At 39.2% G+C, this 17,310-nt stretch overlaps 1 protein-coding gene across 3 annotated transcripts in view; it reads left to right on the top strand.

The window, feature by feature from the left end:
* The window catches only part of LOC146395765 (uncharacterized), a 591,473-nt gene extending 590,824 nt beyond the window's left edge, over positions 1 to 649 (top strand). For all 3 annotated transcript variants that reach the window (XR_014830576.1, XM_085001352.1, XM_085001350.1), the window contains one exon: positions 435 to 649. The gene's annotated coding sequence lies outside the window, so the exon portion shown is untranslated. The remainder of the gene's footprint in view (positions 1 to 434) is intronic.
* Positions 650 to 17,310: the final 16,661 nt, after the last annotated feature.

Raw genomic sequence — 17,310 nt, 5'->3', positions numbered from 1 at the left:
ATGAACATAGGGATGCATGTATCTTTTTCAAGGAAAGTTTTGTCCAGATGTATACCCAGGAGTGGAATTGTCATTTCCAACAAGTTTCTGAATAGTGGTGGTGCTGCTGCTGCTGTGTGCCTTTGAGTAGCAAGGGCATAGACCATATATGATGCTAGATGTGTAGGAAGAATGGAAGCCAGATTATTCTGTAATGCTTCCCACAGGTGTCGGGATACCATGTGGGCTCTAAGGCTTGTAGGATTTGATAGATGGAGGAGCAAAAAATATAACATGCTTTGGGATTTTTATAAAAACATTTTTGTTAACTTGATAATACCAAAGAAAAGAAAGATACCAAAAATGAGCGTACATTTATTTTATGGACTAAACATTGGGAACACTGTACAGGAAGGTCATGGTTCTTAGGATTACCTCCTTTTCTTTTCTTTCAGTCTTAATGCCTGAAACAGAAATAGACATAGTGACCGTACACCTGTATCCCAGAGCAGAACTGCAAGCGAAATGAACTCAGCCAGAGTTTGGATATGTCGAGTGAAGAAGAATGTACAACCTAAAAGTTGCGAGTTATGTTTTATTAAGGGATCTTATGGAGAACTAGAACCTGGACATAACCTCTCAGACAGCTCTGGAGAACTGCTCCAAAGAGGTGAGGGAGGAGCCAGAATATATAGTTGTTTTGCTAGGGAAAAACAAACAAATAAACATGGAGTTGAATGGCAAAAAAATTACTGCTAATAACAAAAGAGAATTCTCATGTTAATAATATTAGTGCTTTTCCATGAATAGGAAGATATAAGAATCTGAGTTCATTTAAATTATTCCTTTCATATGCATTTTTACTATTTAGGGCCAGCATACTGTTTTTCTGCATTCTGAATTCCCCTCGAGGTACATTGTCTATGGCTGCTGTGGATCAAGTCTTGATGGCAGGTAAATCTCTTGTCTAATGAAATGGCAGCAACAATTTTTTTTGGTCCACAGATATATTTTCACAAGCTGGAGTGGGGCTTTACCTAAAAACAAATAAGTAAACTTTGTGTTTTGCGGGGTATTCCTTAACCCTCAAAAACCCAAACCAAAACAATACCATTACCTTTATCACTGCACTTTTTCTTAATGCTATTTGCTTTGTGAATAAGTTAGACAAATTACTTCTTAGAAAATTAAGAATCCAGTGAGGGAAATTAAAGAAAACAGTAGGGAGTTCCTGTTGTGGCTCAGCGATAACGAACCTGACTAGGATCCATGAGGTTGAGGGCTCAATCCTTGGCCTTGCTCAGTGGATTAAGGACCTGGCATTGCCGTGAGCTGTGGTGTAGGTCACAGACACTGCTTGGATCCCATGTTGCTGTGGCTGTGGTGTAAGCTGGCAGCTACAGCTCCGATTCAACCCCTAGCCTGGGAACTTCCATATGCTGCTGGTGTGGCCCTAAAAAAAAGCAAAAAAACTAAAATTAAAATAAAAAAAATAAAACAGTGGATGGGTTCCTTAAATTGACTTCCTCTTAAAAAGTATGCATATTTATTCGTAAAAAGGCAATTAGAATAGTCAAAGATGACCAATCAATAGGGCCACATAAGCAACACATCAATGTTCCTGAGTTATAATAGTGTGATTCTTCTTTTGGGATGTAACCAGAAATTTCCTGCAAGCTCGAGAGCAAGAAACCTGTCAGAGATTGAAAGGGAGAAAAGATAATGATGGAATGTCACTGATTGCATAGTTTGTTTGCAGACTGTTGATTGAAAAGCTTTCCTATACTCCTCTGTGAAGGCCAGAAGACTGTGTTCAGGAATATCTGGGAGGCTATTTCATGTTGACATGGATTAAAATGAGCAGGGATGAGAAGTGGAAAAAATGGTAGAAATCCTATTCCAGATGCTGTATTCTTCTGCATTTGGTGGTTCACACTCTGAGATGTTATCATTTACTGTGATGCAGTGCTGTTGATCAAATGAAAAAAATATTAGGATTAGGTGATCAAAATAAATTAAGCTTGGAGGTTAGGATGCTAGCCCTGCTATTACAATGCATGAACTGTCTGGGTCTTGCATTCCTAACTTATAAAATGGTAACATTGAACTTGGTAATGTTACTGGAACCTGCTAAACATCAGAAGAATCTCAGGAGATGATTAAAAGCATAACTTCTTGGGCTCACTTGACACCTGTTGGGTTAGAATTTCTGAGGGTAGGACCCAGGGAATATGTATTTTTAAAAATCTCTGGGCTTTTTCTCAGTGGTTCTCTCTCCCCAAATCAGAGGACCCCACATTTAGAAACTGTTGTACTAGAAAATCTTTTAAGACCCAGTTCATCCCCAAATGCTATAATTTTCATGCAACAGTTAGAGTGGTGATTTAGGAATAGAGAATTCTGGGAAGGGAAATCATTTGGATAACCACAACAAAAGTGTTCTTAAATTATTAGTTTACCGTGAAATGGTTTTCACAGTGGTTAGGCTCTTAGGATTTTCCCTCAATCTTGCCTTTGCCGTTGGGAATGCCCACCCATCAAATCAGCAAAGCTGATTTGGAGGCAGAACGGGGGAGAGAAACCACTTTATTTGCACGCATAGATCTTGGTCTGCATTTATTCAAGCACAATTAAAAACAGTAGGGTTTCCCAGTTAACATTTGGTAAAGCTCACAAAAGATTTTTATTTTGTTCATTGTTCTGAGAAACCTGTGGGGGAGGAAACATGTTTTGACACAAGTATTATCTTAAACCTCTAAATGGGAAATCATGGAATGGTTTACCCATCAGCGTTGGTTGGTTCTACAGCATTTTGTGGTCAAGTCTGAGGGCCACTTGGGAGTAGGAACTCTTAGTCCCTTTAGCCAATGTGCACATGTATCTTTAAAAGATGGGAGTTTAATCTTAGAATGATGAATGATTGTTGGAGTTTTGTATTTTGGTAGTGCTTTTGCCTTACTGACTGTTAAAAAGTTGTTCTAGGAATTCCTCTTGTGGCTCAGTGGGTTAAGGACCCAAGGTTGATTCTGTGAGGATGCAGATTTGATCCCGGGCCTCGGTCAGTGGGTTAAGGATCTGGTGTTGCCATGAGCTGTGGCACAGGTCTCAAATGTGGCTCGGATCTGCTGTTGTTCTGGCTGTGGCTAAGGCCTCAGGTGTGGCTCCTATTCGACCCCTACCCTAGAAACTTCCATAGGACACTGATGCAGCTATAAAAAGAAAAGGAAAACAAAAAAAGTGCTCTAGGAAAGTTACATTTTGTGGAAATATGTACAAATCTTATCAGGTGGGTGGGCCTTCTCTGCACTTGTGCCTTTAAATCAGGCCAATCCCCAGTCTGCACATCTGGTACCCAGATGCAAGGAAGTTTGCTGTCCCAGGTGGTTTGTGTGTTTGTGACAATTACCCTGCCCCCCTCAACTTTCCAAATCCAAATTGTGTTAGTTCTTTTCACCTATACTCCATACCTGCATTTATCTGGCTCCTGGCCATCTGTGTATGTCTCACACTCTTAGTCCTAAGGACAGAGTTGGGTTTTGATTGTTGTTTTTGTCCCTTTGGTAGACCCAGATTGTGCGTGCCTTCTGATTATGTCCACTACTTCAGGTCACCGTCTACTGAAGACATTTTCAGCCCCTAATACTACATCCCAGATGGGTCTGGGGTCATCTTCTCTCCCCCCCCACCACCTTCCTAACCTTTCCTTCCTGTGCCTGTGCAAGGAGAGCCTAGGCTGTTGGGTGGAACAAATGCTGTCTTTGTCTTATTTGAGACCTATCACAGCATGATGGACATAACAGTATAACTAGCTGCCTCTCAAACTTCAGTGTGCAAATGCATTACCTGGGGATCCTATTAAAATACAGATTCTAATTCAGTACATCTGGAGTGGGCTTTTCTAACAAGCTCCTAGGTAATGCAGTGCTGCTGGTCAGCAGACCACATTTTTTTTGGTAGCAATGATAGAGCTGATCCCAGAGGCAGCAGAAAACATAAAACAGGGCAGGGTTTTTCAACTTCTATTTTATTAATAATTTGGGCTCGATAATTCTCTTTTTTTTTGGGGGGGGGTTGCTATCCTGTGTTTTTTAGGATGTTTAGAAACATCCCTGGTTTCTGTCTCCTAGATTCCAGCAATGTTCTCCTCTTCCAGTCAAACCCTGAAAATACCCCTTGGGGGTAATATCACCCCCTGAGAATCACTGGTATGGATATTATTATTTAGGGCTTTGGATTAGAATCCTTGTGTTGAAATTATGGCTCACCAATTTACTGAATAAGTAGCCATGGGTACTTTATTTTTCTGTGCCTCATATTTTTCCTCTGTAAAATGGAGATGATAATAGCATCTATGTTAGGTATTCAGAGAGTTGCTGAGAGGATTAAATGATTAAATATCCATGAAGTGCTTATAACTATATGCATATGTAGAATGGAAGAGTTGAAGTTATAAAATGTCCATACTATCCAACAAAACCTACAGATTCTGTGCAATCCTTATCAAAATACCAATGGCATCTTCCTCAGAATTAAAACTAATATCCTAAAATTTTCATGAAACTAGAAAAGATCCTGCATAGCCAAAGTAACCTTGAGAAAGAAGAGCAAATCTGGAGGTAACATTCCCTCTGATTTAAAACTATCCTACAAAAACTACAGTAATCAAAACAGTATGGTATTGTTACAAATGCAGGTACAATAGATCAATGGAGCAGAATAGAGCTCAGAAATAAACCCACACTTACTTAGATCATCAATTAATCTATTACAAAGGATATAAGAATATACAATGGAAAAAAGACAGTCTTTTCAATAAAGACAATGTTGGGAAAACTGGGCAGCCAGCTAAAATGAAGTTGGACCACTTTCTTACAGTATATACAAAAATAAGCTTAAAATAAAGATTTGAATGTAAGGCTTGAAACCATGAATCTCCCAGAGGAAAACATAGGCGAGTATACACATTGACATCAGCCTTAGCAATATCTTTTTGGATATGCTTCCTTAGGCAAGGGAGACAAAAGCAAAAATGAACAAATGGGATTATATCAAACTAAAAAGCTTTTGCACAGCAAAGGAAACTATCAAAAAAATGAAAAGTCTTCCTACTGAATGGAAGAAGATATTTGCAAATGATAAATCCAATAAAGCATCAATATCCAAATACATAAAGAACCCACAAAACTCAACATTTTAAAAACCCCAAAAATTCAATTAAAAAAATGGGCAGAGGCCCTGAATAGATATTTTTCCAAGGAAGACATACAAATTGTCAACAAAAGTGAAAAGGTGCTCAACATCACTAATCATCAGGAAAATGCAAATCAAAACCACAATGAGATAGCACCTCAAACCTGTCAGAATGGCCATCATTAATAAGCCTACAAGTAACAATTGTTGAGAGGGTGTGGAGAAAAGGGAACCCCCCTATACTGTTGGTGGGGATGTAAATTGGTATAGCCACTATGGAAAACAGTATGGAGCTTCCTCAAAAAATTAAAAATAGAACTATCATATGATTCAGCAATTCTACTTTTAGGTATTTATTTGAAGAAAACAAAAATACTAGTTCAGAAAGATATATGTATGCCTGTGTTCATCACAACATTATTTACAATGGCTAGGACATGAAAGAAACCTGAGTGTCTCTCAAGAGATTGATGGATAAAATGATAGATAAAAATCAGTAGCCATAGAGAAGAATGAAATCTTGCCATTTGCAACAACATGGATGGACCCAGAGGGTATTATGCTAAGTGAAATAAATCAGACGGAAAAAGACAAATACTGTGTGATTTTACCTATATGCATGATGTAAAAAAACAAAATAAAATAGAAACAGACCAACAGATGCGGAGAACTGGTGATTGCCAGAGGAGAGAAGGGATGGGAAGTTGGGAAAAATAGCTGAAAGGGATAAAGTTATACAAACTTCTAGTTAGAAATTAAATAAGTCAGAGAGATAAGCTACAAGAAATATAGCTAATATTATTACAATAACTTTGTATAGTGATAGATAGTTTTTATATTTTCTTTGTGATCATTTCGTAATGTATATAAATATTGAACCACTACATTGCACACTTGAAACTAATATAATATTGTATGCCAACTTCAATAAAAATTTTTAAAGAACCATATGCATGTGCATTTCTAGAAATTAATAAATGTTACCAAATATTATTATCAATATTTTCTATGCACTGGACTTTTCATGAAAGGATGCTAATTTACCATAAACCACTTTGATCAATAAAAAGAAAATAAGTTTCACATATTCCTGAATTAAGATGATGTGGTTTATTTACTTATCTAGATTAATACTAGAAAAGAAAACAGCTCATTAAACATATATCTTGGCATTTTGTATTGACTTGATTTAGTTAATCTGGATCCTGTATTCAGCACCTATTAATACTTCTTTAAAAATTTATTGAAGTATAGTTTTGATTTACAATGTCATGTCAATTTCTGCTGTACACCAGTGATTCAGTTATGCATATACACATACCCATTCTTTTTCAGATTCTTTTCCCATATATAGGTTATCGTAAAATATTTAGTAGAGTTCCCTATGGAATAATGCAGGTCCCTACTGACCATCCATTCCATATACCACAGTGTGTATATGCCAATGCCAAACTCCCAATCCATCTCCCTCACACACCTTTCTCCTTTGGTAACCATAAGTTTGTTTTCAAAGTTTGCATATATATTTCTGTTTAGTAAATTAGTTGATTTGTATCCTTTTTTAAGATTCCACATATAAGTGATGTCATATGATGTTTATCTTTCACTATTTGACTTATTTCACTTAGTATAATAATATCTAGGTCCATCCACGTTACTGCAAATGGCATTTAATTCTTTTTATGGCTGAGTAATGTTCCGTTGTATATATGTGTACCACATCTTCTTTATTCCTTCCTTCCTTTGTTGATGGACATTTAGGTTGCTTCTATGTCTTAGCTTTTGTACATAGTTCTGCAATTAATTAATGCTTCTGAACACCAAGTAGCAATGTGGATGGGAATTGTGTACCTCAGTATCCAACTCCTGATAGAATGGTAGCTAATCTAATTACTGCCCAATCCATAGAATTCTGAGACTTGGGTAATCATCCTGTAGTCCCCAACCTTCTCTCAGAGCTTGCTGCTTACATCTCTTTTGGTTGTAATAAATAATATTTTCCAGGTTGACAATATGTTCCTGTATTTAGCACCTAATTAAAGCCACCTCTCTGCTTGGTGAGGTGGGTAGGAGAAGTCTTTCCTTTCATGATCAACATTTTTGCCAGGATGGAAAATAGTTTACATTGAAGAATATTTCAATCATGATATTTGAATTATTTTTTCTTAATTTTTTGGTACTCCCTGACCTTGCACAGAACTTTAGAGAAAAAGATTTCTTTATCATTTATAGGCCTCTATGAAGCAGCTAAATTTATGGAACTAGAAAATACAGTGTGCCAAAGGAAATATTCACTTAGGGCCTTTCTTCATGGTCATTTCAGTAGGGAAAAGCCTACTGATATTTGATTTTCTATAGATTGAAGACAGACGGATGAAGAGAGAAAATGTAAAACTGTTGACTAAATTTCTCACTGAATGTCACTGCATTAGGTCTCTAAGCAAAAATGAAATGAGGTTCATAGCAGTTTTATTTGTTACCTAACCCATGTCATGTGCCAACAGTTGTTGAGTACTTACTGTGTGTTAGACACTGTGTTAGGCACATGATGGACATTAACTTGACTTGATCCCCATTCTAAAATAATTGATGTTCTCATTTCTCCTTCTTCATCTTAGACTTGAGTAAATGGGGATCTAGAGAGATTAAGTCTCTTGCCCAAGGTCACAGGACTAGTTAAATGATGGGCCAACATTAGGACTGAAGTTTGTTTGTTTGTTTGTTTGTTTGTTTTATAGGGCCACACCCATGGCATATGGAGATTCCCTGGCTAGGAGCTGAATCAAAGCTGCAGCTGCTGGCCTACATCACAGCCAAAGCAACACTGTATCCAAGCTATGTCTGCCACCTACACCACAGGTCACAGCTATGTCATATCCTTAATCCACTGAGTGTGGCTAGGGGTTGAATCCACATCCTCATGGACACTAGTTGGGATTGTTACTGCTGAGCCATGATGGGAACTCTGGGGACTGAGGTATTTTAGACTTAAGATCTCTTTCTCATGATGCTACTTTTTGTTTATTTGTTTTAAAACATCCTCAATATTCACAGTTTAGATGACAGTAACAACATTCTGAATGTGTTATATGGAAAATGCCTGGTGCTTTTGGTTGAAGAATCATTCAACTCACGTAAGAAACAAATAAATAGATTCTTCTTAGGTCTCATTGGCTCAGTGCCCAATCTTATTATCTGTTGATGTTTTGAAGACATCGCTAACAATATCTTGACTTCTTGGGAGTACTTATCTTACTTTATTAGAGTACAGTGTTTGCTCTCTGTTTTCATTCTCTTAGCAAGAGAAGACCAATTTGCTGCTCTCCCAACTACCCTCTTTGACTTATTAAAATGACTGTCAACTCAGAGCTGGTGAACAGTAGATTGATAGCCCTGCTCTAGGAAGCCACAGAAAGGAAGTGTAAAGCTCTCCCTTACTTTTTGCCAATAATCTCTGACCAAAACCAGGAAGACACATTTTTAGACTGGAGAGACTAATTTGTGGGCTGAGACAGTCATTCTAAAATTTCCTTGAAAGCTCCAATTACGAAGTGAAAGTACACAGTAAAGTAAAGAGGAGTTTAATCCTTTAGAACCATAATGATTAAAAAAGAAAACATTTTTCGGAGTTCGCTTCATGGTACAGTGGTTAATGAATCTGACTAAGAACCATGAGTTTGTGGGTTCAGTCCCCAGCTTTGCTCAGTGGGTTAAGGATCCGGCATTGCTGTGGTTGTGGTGTAGGCCAGCAGCTACAGTTCCAATTTGACCCCTAGCCTGGGAAACTCCATATGCCACAGGAGCGGCCCTAGAAAAGGCAAAAAGACAGAAAAAAAATAAAAAAAGAAAAGAAAACATTTCTGGAAAAAGAGACTTGGTATTTACTAATCACTTTTAAACTGTTAGGAAGAGTGAGTTCCTGTTTGTACTGAAGTCTTTTGGTAAAGTCATGGTTAGTTTCTTAATGGTCTACAGGAGTTAACCAGGATGGACAGCCATTCTCAAAGCAATGAGATTTTGAAACACTGTTGAAAGTGGGGATGTTTGGGTTAAAGAGAAGAATAATGAGGGTCCTAGTATAATTGTCCTAAAATATTTAAAGAGCTATTATGGTAATAATAATGATATTAATGTCTGCCCTTTATTGCTAGATTTGGTGTTAGGCACATTGAAGACATCTCACCTATTTCCCATGATGATGTATTTTTATCATCCGCATTTTACAGGTAAGGGCATAGATCACAGGGGTGGTTCATGGTGGACTCAGGACTTGATCCAGTTTTATCTGCTTTTTGTGCCCTTTCTCTTCACCACAATACAGATCCTTCTCTCTGAATGAGGGCTTAGGTTGATTCTTACCACATTCAGCTCTTGAGGACAGATCCATTACTAATGGATAAAAGTTTCAGAATGTAATATTAAGGCCCAGTAAATCTAAATTTAAAGTCAGGAGAATTTTTGCATCTATATTTATCAAATATATTGGCTGATAGTTTTCTTTTTTGGTGGTATCTTTGTCTGGTTTTGGAATTAGGGTGATGGTGGAGTCATAGAATGTCTTTGAAACATAAAATGGAAAAAATACAGTCTTTTAAGCAAATATTGCTGGGAAACCTGGACAGCTACATGCAAATCCTCATACCATGCACAAAAATAAACTGGAAATGGCTTAAAGACTTAAATATAAGATAAGACACTTGGAATTCCCATCGTGGCACAGTGGTTAACAAATCTGACTAGGAACCATGAGGTTGTGGGTTCGGTCCCTGCCCTTGCTCCGTGGGTTAATGATCCGGCATTACCGTGAGCTGTGGTGTAGGTTGCAGACGCGGCTTGGATCCTGCGTTGCTGTGGCTCTGGTGTAGGCCGGTGGCTACAGCTCCGATTTGACCCCTAGCCTGGGAACCTCCATATGCCGCGGGAGCGGCCCAAAGAAATAGCAAAAAAAAAAAAAAAGAAGACACTATTGAACTCCTGGAAGAGAATATAGGCAAAACATTCTCTGACATCAACCTTACAAATGTTTTCTCAGGTCAGTCTCCCAAAGCAACAGAAATTAAAGCAAAAATAAACCAAAGGGACTTAATCAAACTGACGAGCTTTTGCACAGCAAAGGAAACCAAAAGGAAAACAAAAAGACAAATTACAGAATGAGAGAAAATAGTTTCAAACAATGCAACTGACAAGGGCTTAATATCTAAAATATACAAGCAACTTATGCAACTCAACAGCAAAAAAATCCAACAATCCAATGTAAAAATGGGCAAAAGACCTGAATAGACATTTTCCCAAGGAAGATATACAGATGTCCAACAAGCACATGAAAAAATGCTCAACATCACTGATTATTAGAGAAATGCCAATCAAAACTACCATGAGGTACCACCTCGCACCAGTCAGAATGGCCATCATTAAGAAGTCCACAAATAACAAATGCTGGAGGGGGTGTGGATAAAAGGGAACCCTGCTGCACTGTTTGTGGGAATGTAAGCTGGTACAACCATTATGGAGAACAGTATGGAGGTACCTTAGAAAACTATACATGAAACTACCATGTGACCCAGAAATCCCACTCTTGGGCATATATCCAGACAAAACTTTCTTTGAAAATACACATGCACCCGCATGTTCATTGCAGCACTATTCACAATAGTCAAGATAGGGAAACAACCCTAAATGTCCATCAACAGATGATTGGATTAGGAAGATGTGGTATATATACACAATGGAATACTACTCAGCCATAAAAAAGAACAAAATAATGCCATTTGCAGCATGGAACTAGAGACTCTCATCCTGAGTGAAGTTAAGCCAGAAAGGGAAAGACAAATACCATATGATATCCCTGACATTTGTAATCTAATATATGGCACAAATGAATCTTCCCACAGAAAAAAAATCATGGACTTGGAGAATAGACATGTGGTTGCCAATGGGGACGGGAAGGGAGTGGGATGGATTGGGAGCATGGGGTTAATAGATGCAAACTATTGCTTTTGGAATGGATTAGCAATGAGATCCTGCTGTGCAGCACTGAGAACTATGTCTAGTCACTTATGATGGAGCATGATAATATGAGAAAAAATAATGTATACATGTATGGGTAACTGGGTCACCATGCTGTACAGTAGAATAAAAATGTATTGGGGAAATAATAATAAAAAAGATAAATTTAAAGTAAGGAAATGTAAAGTCATCTTTTTTTATGTTAAGGAATTTGAAATTTATTCTTTAGGCAGTAGGGAGCCACAGAAGGGTTTTTAGCAAAGGTGTGTTATATTTGTGGAAGGTCGGGAAAATAAGATTATTTTAGTGGAAGTTCCTGACAGTCTAGACAAAAGGTGATGGAGTTTGACTTTGGGCAGAAGATGAGGGGATAGAGCATAGGAGACAGATTCCAGGGATACCTAAGAGGTGGGCAAGAGAGACTAGTGATCAGCTGGGTGTGGTTGGTGAGGCAGAAGGAAGAGTCAAGATGCTTCTTGGGGTTCAGTTTTGGCAACTTAGGGCCTGGTGACACCAGTAACTTAGGTGAGGTAGGTTATACAAGAGATTGATTTGTAGTCATGGGGAAGCAAGTTGTGGATTTTGTTTCAGATTTGCTGAGTTTAAGGTGGTTGTTCACATCAAGGTAGAGAGCTTCCTTGGGCCATTAGAAATGAGTTTAAAGTTCAAGGGGAAGGTTGTTACTGAACCAAACTTGGGTATGCTTGTCCATGTGCTACCGACACCAGGTTGTGGTGAAGGAAAGTACAGCATTTAGTTTATTGCAGGGCTTCAAGCAAGGAGTCCAGGTGGCTAGTGCCTAAGAGACCTGAACTCAAGTTCCCATCATGGCGCAGTGGAAGCAAATCTGACTAGGAACTGTGAGGTTGTGGGCTCGATCCCTGGCCTCGTTCAGTGGGTTTAGGATCTGGCATTTCGGTGAGCTGTGGTGTAGGTCACAAATGTGGCTTGGATCCCTCCTTGCTGTGGTTGTGGTGTACGCTGGCAGCCGTAGCTCTGATTAGACCTCTAGCTGGGGAACCTCCATATGCCACGGGTGAGGCCATAAAAAAAAAAAAAAGGCGGGGGGCAGGGGAGAAAAAGACCTGAACACTACAAAGGCTTTCAGGGAACGGTTTTTAAAGACAGGATAGGGGCGAGGTTTCCTGGTGTGTGATCAGCTCCTAGACATTCTTCTGATTTGTTGGTGCTGAGGTAATTGAGAGTCAACATCAATCTTCTGGTTCCAACAGTTCTAGGGTCTATGTGCTTGTGGGTAGCATACTGTTAATTTCTCACCTTGTGGGTTTTCAAAATCTACAAAACAGCTCAAGAGATATGGGTCAGAATATTTTCTACAGCCCTAGAGGAGGAACTAAATGTCTTTGACTTTGTTGAATGGCTGTACTTATTATTTTGTCTGGTTTGATTGTTTTCCTTTCTTTTTACATTTTCTTACTTCTCTGATTAAATTTATTCTTTGAAGCTCAAGGAAGGCCTAGGAGGCTAGAGTTTCTCTGTAAATAAGAGGCAGGCCAAGAATATGGGTGGGGAGCCTGTCCTGGGAAGGCCCCATAGGGTCCTGCTTGGTTCCAAAGTCAGAGCTGGAGAATGAACTGGAGCCTTTCCCAGTGGAGCCACAGGAGTGAATGGAAGCTCCAGGGAGAGCATGGTTGCTGAGAAGACAAGAGCACCAAGGACCCTGAACCAAGTGATCATATCTGTTCCAGCCATTTAGCAGGTGGTTACTGGTGGAGTAACACCACAAAGAGAAAATGAGATAATCAAGCCTCAAATCACAAGAGAACATGTTGTTTTTTTGAGATTGTCTGCTAAATAAAGCAATCTTTGTGCAGCTGAACATTCCAGCTTTCTCTTGCAAAAGACTCCCATTAGGATAGAAGCAGGAGCAACTGGTTCCAGGGACTATGATTTAGGTTGTATTCTTAAGACCCCTCCTCCCTCTCCCTCACATGTCCCTTCACCCCAGTGGTCTTGGAATTAACCACACCTTCCGAAATTATGATCTTCCAACATTCTTGTGTTCTGAAGGGTTTCTCTGTGTTAATGACATATCATCCTTGAAGTGTGATAAAGTACATTGGGAAAGCATCAGGGTTTTTTTTTTTTTTAAGAGCCTAAAACCACTTTTCAGCCTTTTTATCTTTTTAAAAACTTTTCTTCAACTACAGGTGAAATGGTAAGAAGGCTGTCTCACGTGTTTTCTTCCCTTCTCTTTCTTGACAAGCTGTGTGACCTTGTACAAGACACCTCAGCTATCTGGGTCTCAACTTTCCTTATCTTTTAAATACAGGAATTGGACTATATTTTTGCTGAGGTATCTTTCAGCTCAAAAGTTTTGTGACTCCATAATTCAAGCCCTGCACATAAATGCCATTTAAATGTCATTGGTTAGATCACCAGAAGGCTAATAATTGTATAATCAGGGATAGATCAAATACCATTGAAAGAAGGTTCCTTAAAGATTGAAAAAGTTCTTTTTATAGGAATGAAATAGGAAGGTTTTTTTGTTTTTTTGTTTTTTGTTTTCTTTTCTCTTGAGGTCAAAATCTCCATTTTGGTATGAACTCTAATTAAATTAAGTCCTGAGAAATTTAGACTAGAAATAGCAGAGTCCTCCCTCCCTGACTGACTCTAAAGGTTATGCATTAATAGAACATGTTTTGGGGAAAATGTGCATACTTTTAAGATCTGTGAATAACTATTGACTTAACTTGGGCTGCTGTAGAAATTACAATAGTCTGGGTGGCTTAAACAACACACGTTTATTTCTCAAAATTCTGGTGGCTACAAGTTTGAGGTCAGGGTGGCAACCTCATCAGGCTCTGGTGAGTGCCCTCTTCCTGGCTTAGCAGATGGCCATCCTCACATGGGATAGAGACAGAGACATGGGGGTGGGGGGAGATGAGGGAGGAGGGAGAGAAAGAAGAGAGGAATAGATGAAGAAGGGGGTAGGGAGAGAAAAGAGAGGGAGAGAGGGAAGGAAAGAGGGAGATATGGGGAAAGAGAGGGACAGAGAGAGGGAGAGGATGAGTGAGAGAGCTCTTTGGTCTCTCCTTACAAGGGCACTAATCCCATCATGGGGATCCTACTCTTATGACATCCCACTCTAAGGCTAATTACCTCCCAAAGGCTCCACCTCCAAGTATTATGATGCTGGCATTTAGGGCTTTAGCCTGTAAGTTTTAGGGGTACATAAACATTCCATCCATAACACCTGTCTTGCTTAGGAAGTTGTCATTCTAACTGTTAACCTAAAGTGGGAGTCTTCTTTGACAAATAAGGACCTAGAGATCAGACTAAGTAAGGTGTTGTCCTCAAACAACTGAAGCAGTGTCACTTGAGAGAGGGACAGGTCATGACTGATATGGAAGAGCCATTGTCTTAGTAGGAGAAGTATGCCAAGAGGTACTGTGGTAATGGGCTTGAAGGGAGGTCAAAAACAGGAAGCCAAATCAAGGAGTAAGTGATGGGAAGGATCAGGAGAAAACTGAGAAGTGAAATGAGAGAATGTCTGTAGGACAAACAGTGCTGGATAAAGTTTGGTTGATCCATTATGAAGGCATTCTTTTATGTGGCCCCAGCTACCTGTCCTGACCTTTTTGAGAAGCTGGATAGAATGAAACACTAGAAGATAAACCATCTTTAGTCTCTGGGCATCCTTAGTTTAGGGAAAGGAAATTGCTCAGGATCATGGAGGGCTCTCCTTCCTTGAAGGCTTTAGAAATTGGACAAAAACTATATAATGTTTGGTATCAAAATATGTCTGTGTTTTATGACACCTTCACTTTCTATTTACTACAGTGGACTTAGAAAAAGACCCTTAGACTCTCATCTCATCACTGCCCCACTCCCCCGCCTCCAATCTTGGGCGAGTCACTTCCTTTCAGAACAGTGACAGCCATCACCAAAATTGATAACTCAGTGTGACAAAAGGACTATTTTCCCAGTTCTCTGGCAACATAATATAAAAGTTCACTACATCAGGCATATCATCTTAATCACTGAGGTCAAAAGAACCTCTTGATGTGACAAGAAAGTAGCTGCCTCTTTAGTTAACTTCTTCCTTCTGATTGGCAAGAAGACTGCAAATCACTAGCACATAGATGATCACTTCACTGTTTTGTTTCTTTGGATTTGTTTTCGTTAGTTGAAAGTAAAGATTTCAGTCTGAGTCTTTTGTATTAAAAGGATATATGGAAATGAAGCCAGTTCTCACTCTTAAGATGGGAATGAGCAGTGGCACCAGAGTTTCTAAGTGAACTGATGAATGTATTTCTTAGTTCCTGTCTATTGGGCACTTACTCTGTGTGCCTGGTACTGTTCCTCTAGGCTCTGAGAGGTACAAGAGTGAACAGATAGACAAAGCTGGGCTCTAATGGAGACTACATTTCATGTGCAAACAAATATAGAAATGGCAATGTACCAAATAGTGACAAGTTCTATGCAAGGAACAAATGGGGGTGATGTGATAGAGTGACTGGTGGCTACTTTATTTGTGTGTCCTAGAAGCCCTCTTTGAGGAATTGACATTGACTTTGAGATCTGGATGATGAGAGGGATGCAGCCACATGCAGATGTGGGGACTGAACATTCCAGGCACGGCACAGAGTTGGCTCAAAGGCCCTAAGGAGCACTGAATTGGCACAGGAGGCTGTAGTTTAGGGTCGGCAGAGTAGAGATGTAAGAGAGGACTTCTCAGAGAAAGATATAAGCAATACAAAGAGAATTTGGAATTTATTCTTTTTTTTTTTCATCACAGCTGTGGCATATGGAAGTTCCCTGGCCAGGGATCTAATCCCAGCTACAGCTGCAGTGATGCTGGATCCTTAACCCACTGTGGGAAATCTGGAATTTATCCTAAGTGTATTGGGAAATCTTAGGGAGGTTTTTAAGAGGGAAAAGATTTCGTCAATGTACAATTTTAGAAGATCACTCTGGCTGCTCTGTAAAAGATGGATTGTATAAGGACAAAAGTGTAAGGAAGGAGATTAGTTAGGAAGCTGCTACTATCACTTGTATGAAAGACTGGTGGCTTAGATACAGGTGATGACAGTGGATGTGGATGCATGTAAAATTTATTCGGGGGATAGAAATAACAAAACTAGTTATTTCTATGTAACTGAAATGAAAGAAAGAAGGAATGCGGGGTGATTCTTAGATTTGGTGATTGAGCAGTTTAATGAATGGCATCATATATTGAGACAAGGAAGACTGGAAGACAAGCAGGTTTGGGGAGGAAAGTCAGTGTTCAATGTGAAGTTTGGAGAGAAAAGCATCGATCTTCAGTTCAAAGTATACAAGTGATGCTGAAAAGATGGCAACCAAGCCCATGGATATGGAGTTGGAGGACCAAGGATGCCCAGTGTCTGTGTGGCAGAGACAGTTATTACTCACTGAATATCCATGTGCTTTTCTCTATTTGCTTTGTATTTTGATGAGGGTCATGTGATTATTCTGGCCAATGGACTATGTTGCTTTGGACTGAAACAGAGAAGGAATTTGAAGTTCTCTCTGATTGCTCCTCATTCAACTAGAGCAACTAGCAATGCTTCTGTTGGAGAGCTCTTTTCAGTCTTGAGACCCTCAATGGGTTGTATGAAGCCGAGTCACCATCCCTCCAGAATGGGAGAGAAATAAGCCTTGTGTTAAGCCAATGAGCTTTGAGGGTTCCTACATTACTGTAGTACAATGTTGCCTATACTGACTACTATATCCAGAGGAATTGTTTTAGGTATTTTCTAGTAAAAAGATGCTACCTAAAATCAAGGGAGTGGACATATTCATTTGAAGAGAAAGTGTAGGTGGAAAGGAAAATGAATTTTGATATGCTGGAACTTTAATCTGGGAATTTAATATGCTATAACACACATGAGTTGGGCAAAAGAGGAAAGCTGGGATGGTGTGGTGCCTAGGAAGCAAAGAGAAGCAATGAGGTGTAAAATGGCATCCTTAGAGTTCAAATCCTAAGTATTTGAGTAGAATGGATGGTTTTGCAGGATGCATGTACATTGCCATGGGCATTGCCATGGCAGATTCTCAGTTTGAGACAGAGTCTGGGCTGTGATTTTTTAGAATAAAATCATGAGTGGAGCATAACACTCTGTAAAATGCTATACCGATAAACTATTTCAA

This window comes from Sus scrofa, chromosome 15, assembly GCF_054392235.1.
Source record: "Sus scrofa isolate SSC_HxYL_T2T_F1_AM1 chromosome 15, Sscrofa_HxYL_maternal_Yorkshire_Landrace_v2.0, whole genome shotgun sequence".
NCBI classification, from domain to species: domain Eukaryota; kingdom Metazoa; phylum Chordata; class Mammalia; order Artiodactyla; family Suidae; genus Sus; species Sus scrofa.
Note: the sequence above shows the minus strand (reverse complement) of the source record. Positions and strands in the feature narration are given on the sequence as shown.